The 6,000-nt window shown below is 35.1% G+C and overlaps 2 pseudogenes; both read right to left on the reverse strand.

The window, feature by feature from the left end:
- Positions 1-2,464, reverse strand: part of LOC120170621 — a 49,483-nt pseudogene extending 47,019 nt beyond the window's left edge.
- Positions 2,465-2,542: 78 nt separating this feature from the next.
- LOC120170587 lies at positions 2,543-4,674 on the reverse strand (annotated as a pseudogene).
- Positions 4,675-6,000: the final 1,326 nt, after the last annotated feature.

Below are 6,000 nucleotides of genomic sequence, written 5' to 3' on the forward strand. Positions count from 1 at the left end.
ACGACCCCAAATCACGCCATTTCAAATATAAAGATAAAAGCATAAAACTACTCGAGTACTCAAAATTAGATATATAAAAAATTCACAAACTCGCCAAAACTAGGCACCTCCTGTAGAAATCATATTCAATAGCATGGGATACCAATACTGGAGTACCTGTTATTTTTGCAACTGTAGAAATCATATTCAATAGCATGAGACATCAATATTCAATTGCCCTTGTATATAGGGATACGAGTATTCATTATTAAATAGTCTTCTTACCCGGTGCTATACAGTATGACACTAGACTAAACAAACACCAATCCATCAACCACCACCATGCTTGGAAGTAGAATCATCCCTGTTGATGATTGGCTATGAAACAATCAACATCAGCAAGATTCTACCCGTGCCTGCGATCTTCTTCAGATGATGCAACTTGCCAGTTCGAATATTTGTAGATGACTTGCAAACACAACATGCTTTCTCGATTCCAATTACATTAGCTAATACCCAGTACTGATGTTACCATTGAATTGAATCTTGCTACATAGCTCCCAAAAACATGCAAAGAGTCTTCTACAACAGCAGTTACACCACCCTAAAACAAATTAGTATCAACAACAGCAATAGTCGAGCTGCAACACGGCCGAAAAACAAAGCAGCACCACCGGCCAGGAAATCAACCAGGGGACAGAATTCAACCCGAATCTAACAGGCAGAGCTTCAACAAGGCAGCCAACACAAATGCTGCAAATCGAAAGGACTCCTCCCCTGCGATCATCGCTGCCGCATTCCTCATCCGAAACATCAAACGCCTCATTAATTCAATCAACACAAATTTCACCAATTAATGAATTTAGTTACATTCAGCAGCCACCACACCAAATACGCAAAACATAACACTTCAAAGCACCTCGCTGCCAGAAAAGGAGCCACCAATAGAATCAATGAAATAACGCTGGCAATGGACCTCGCTCCACAATAGAAATTCCTGCCAACTAAACAAGTATCGCAAAACAGTCAATGGCTATAGAGAATACTGACTATATCCCTAAAGCAAAAGAACCCCGTCACACCACAGAGCAACGGACCACGCAGTTTGAAGAACATGCTAACAACTAAAACCAACATTACACATAACCATCACTATAAAAAACCCAGCTAACTGAATAAGCTACCCAAACAACAAAACAGCACGTTCACCTAAAAGATTACAAGAATGCAGCAGCTTAAATTTTTTTATTAATATACCAACAAGCACAAAGAGACACCAAATTTGATGCATCAAAAGGCAGTCACATTAGTGTTCGCACCCAATCCTCTTACAATTCAAGTGAGCGTCCTCATTCGTCTGCAGGTTCACAAAATTCTAGCAAAGCTAATTCTTTCACAACTTTACTCTCGTCCCCAACCACTCTAATCCCAAGCTTCTTTCCTAACGATAACGTCTTCACTGGCTCTCTTTTCCCAAGATAATTCTAGCAAAGCTAATTCTTTCACAACTTTTCTCTCGTCCTCAACCACATTCCTAGCTTGAGCATTAGCCGAGGAGCTCCTCTTATCATATTTGGCTAAACCCACCGAAATCCTGCTGCTATATATTTGAAGACCATTCAACTTCTCTGTCAATCTCAAAGCTTCATCTTTGCTTCCCACCCTGAGAAAAGCAAATCTTGTTCCTCCCCTGCTTCTCTTGTTTGCAATAAACACACTCAGAGCTCGACCATGACGACCTACTATCTGCCATAAGCCTTAATATTAGATACGTCAGATGGAGATGGCGCAAATAAAAATAGGACACAAAGCAACACCTTATAATTATAGGATTATTTTTTAACTTTAATAGTTGGAGTACTCAACAAAACAGTATCCTATAGATGAGGATTATTTGTGTATTTTACTAAAAAATACATTATCATTATTTTTAATATAGAGAAATAACCGCATGTTAATGGAATGATCAAAATGGAATATTGTTGATTGTTTGATGACTAATATAAAATATTTTAAAGTTTAGGGATTAAGTTAAAATGGAATCATAACTTAAAGACTAATATAAATGTTTTTAAAGGTTAAAGTGAATTTGAATGAAATCATACTTTAAATTCATTGTGTGCAGTTATCTCTTAGAAACTAATAAAACTTCCTCAATTTCCTTAAAATCTGTTCTCTATTTATAAGAAAATTGTTGACGAAAATTTTATCATACTATCGAATATTTATGTATAGTTTTCTATTTTAGAGATTAGGGTTAATGATTAAGAAAACACAAAGTAATTATATTTAAGGATGGTTGATGGAGGTTAACAGTAAGATTGTTTTCTTTGAAAATTTTAATTTTTTGTGTAAAGTAGGTATTTTCTTTATTTTTTTATTAATAATATGATTTTATATTTTAAAATTGTAAAAGTTCATCCTCTAAACCTTTATAAATTTATTTTCTAATAAAAAATTATGGTGTCCATATAATTACATCCATTCTCAGATTTATTAATGAATATTGCATTACGAGTTATTCGAACGATACATTTGTCTCATAATCATCTTCGATATTATTCTGAAATGATTATGGTGGAGGCAAAGTTCCTCTGAGGAATGAGGAAATCATGGTAAGAGCACGAGCCGGTTGGTAGATTGAGACTAGATGACCGGTGTCTCTCACCGTCAAAAACGTCAGACCATCGTATTCCACCACATATCCTCCAACCTGATTGTTTTGATTATATAGTTTCGAGAGTAAGAAAATATTATAACTCGAGACAGGCTGCACAAGGTTTTGAACTTTATATTTAACACGAAATATTGGTGTTTCGGTTTTGATTGTACCTCCCCATCGGTGGACCATGGACGCCAAGCAGTCTTGATGGGAAGCTTCAGTTTGTTTATAGCATATCTAGTTGAGGTAACCGGAACAACCGAATCTAAGTCACCGCTGTAAAATTGTCGAGTTTCAAATCTATCGAATGTCGTTTTTTTAAAATGATTATACAAACCGATTGAACGAAATGTATGGGAAAAAGCAATTAATGTTTTACCTGTATAACCAAATTCTGATGCCATTTGACGTGAGATTCTTGATGATGGGTAAAATAGTTGTAGCTCTATCAATCCAGCCACGACGCATCGAGTGGCTGAGTGAAATAATATAATATGGTTACGTTTACATTTACATTTACTTAAATTAGAATCCTCGACACAGAAGCAAGATCACGGATACAATTACTTGCATATATCCCACGTTGAAACCTTTGCATGGAGAGCTGCCTGAACGTCTGCTCTATTCAAATAAGATAACATATAGTGGTTCGAGCATGGATCGAAACTGTTCACCTGAAATGAGAATCATGACTATGTAAACGAATAAATCTGTAATTTAATTCAATTGGTGTATGTTGTCACTTTTAGGAGATTATATTTTTCATGTCTGGGTTTATATGTATTGTCTTACCGAATCAGATGAGATTTTTATCGATGAATGAGAATTGAGTTGACAACGTGGGGCATAAATGTTGTAATGATCAATATCACCACGCTCAGTACGAGATATGTCTTTGAAATTCTTACATTGTTCTGAATCTTTATCAGTGAAATAATGACAGTAGGTGTGTATTCCTTTGTTGGTTTCATCTGAATTCAAGGCATGTGTCCAAAAATAATCATATCGGCCTAAATAGAACGTACGTTCATCAATAACACCATTCCCAACCTGAAAATATATTTGAATATCCGTCAAATACAAGCATTTAAAAAAAAAAGGGTTAGAGGAGTAAATATTGATTCGAACATACCGCGATGCCAATAAGGTTAATTAGGGTTTGATTTGATTTCTTGTTTTTATGAAGAATAGAGTTTGCAAGCTGAGGCACATAGTGGCCACCGTAACTCTCACCGGTAATGTACAAATCTCGGGTTTTATATTGAGGGAACCTCTCAAGCCAGTTGACGAGGAAAGTGTAGGCATCTTTTGCCGTACTTTTGTCACCCATACGCTGATAATCCGAGGTCGTATTCGAATACGAAAAGCCTACTCCGGCCGGGGATTCTATGAAGATTACGTTCGCCACTGTCGAAATAGAACCGAAATATAGTTAAATTGATTATATTAGCTACATAATGTAAAGCTACCGATTAAACGGAAGTTGACCGTTGTTCCATGCATAATTGTTGCGGAAAAGTGTCTTGCCGTCATTGTTTACTCTGAAAGGACCTAATTCCGTCATCGCACCCATTAACGAAGAACATGCTGGTCCTGAAATTGTCCCAAATCAGATCAACCAAACCGAGTGTAAACCGGACGAATAATTAATGAACCGTACCTCCATTGAACCATAAAACCAAAGGATTTGCGGAAGAGTTCTCGGGGGACTCGGCAAAATAGTAGAAAAGAGCTCTACCAGCCTTGGAATCAACAGTGACATAACCTGAATAATGATTAAAATCGACACCTTCAGGTTGTCCCGGTAATGCACTGATTTTATCGGTCTCCATGGATCCTTCTTGAGACTGCATGCCATGTTGTTTTACATCGAACCGTTTCAAAAAATACATCATCGGAGATAGTTTTTCCGCTAAGCGAGACCCGAGAAAGTTATCTAGGACTTGAGCCTTATTGGCTTCTCCGTAAACTATGAGACGATGCCCCAAAAGGTACGCAAAGAGTAGCATCCATGAACATGCCAACACTTTCATTTTTTTTTTCTTTTGTTATTGATTAAATGTTAAAAGGATTTATGGTTCTTTATATATAGTTTCTCATTTGCTCTAATTTTATATTGTTTTCCTTAATATATTTCTACTGTTAATAACTCTAACATTAATTCATCGTTAACTTTAAAATGAAATTATCTTCAGCTTATAAACTCACCATTAAATTCATCATTAAAAATATATTAAAACAGCATTTAATAAACTCACCCTTAACGTTATCACTCTAAACATTGTATAATTTATTTATCTTTAAAAAAAAAAAATTCATTCTTTTAAATTATGAATTGAAATACAAGTGCAATAGCTAAACGTCTATAAAAAAATAAAGTTTATGGAAGTTGTTCTATCAATTGAATCAATGGGTAAATAAATTTTAAAATAAGATAAAAGTTTAGGCGAGATTGATTGTTATAATAATTTTGATATTTCAATTCATGCAAAAATTTTAATGGTTTTATTCCGATAGTTGGCATAAATTCAATACAAAACAAGATGTTTATGATTTTTATAACACATATGTCAGAAAGATATACAAAATAATTCATTGTTCTCTTGTTTGTTTGAACTTTGAAATTGTCAAAAAGAGTGGCTCTCTTGTTTGTTTGAACTTTGAAACTTATTATGAATATTAAGAAAATGAAAGGAAATCATTATGAAATGAAACATAAAGCACTTACACCAATTCTCAAATTTATTAACGGACATTGTATTACTAGTTATTCGAACAAATAAATTTGTCTCGCACACCTTAATTATTATTTGAAAATTGTAAACGAACATCAACATATTCATTTTCAGCTAGCTATTGTTATGAAATGATCATGGTGGAGGCAAAGCTCATCCGAGGAACGAGGAAATCATGGTAAGAGCACGAGCCGGTTGGTAGGTCAGGACTAAATGACCGTCATCTCTCACAGTCAACAACGTCAGATCATCGTATCCCATCACATATCCTCCAATCCGATAATTTCGATTCGATAATTTTGAGAGAAAAAATGTTATAACTCGAGATGGACCATGGACACCAAGCAGTCATGATAGGAAGCTTGAGTTTGTTTATGGCATATCTGGTTGAGGTAACCAGAACAACTGAATTACGTCGCCACTGTAATATAATCGAATTTTAAATCTATCGATTGCCGCTTTTTAAAGATGGGTATATATTTATATGAATCGATTGAACGTGTTAGGCTATAACAGAACTGCTGTGTACATGCTTGCACTATGGTATAGTTAGTTAGCTTAGGTGGCAAAGTTGTTAGTCTGGTAGCATATATTGTTAGTTTAACAGACTAGTTTCATTAGCTA

The sequence above is a fragment of the Hibiscus syriacus genome, unplaced genomic scaffold, assembly GCF_006381635.1.
Source record: "Hibiscus syriacus cultivar Baekdansim isolate YM2019G1 unplaced genomic scaffold, ASM638163v2 tig00111783_pilon, whole genome shotgun sequence".
Taxonomy (NCBI): domain Eukaryota; kingdom Viridiplantae; phylum Streptophyta; class Magnoliopsida; order Malvales; family Malvaceae; genus Hibiscus; species Hibiscus syriacus.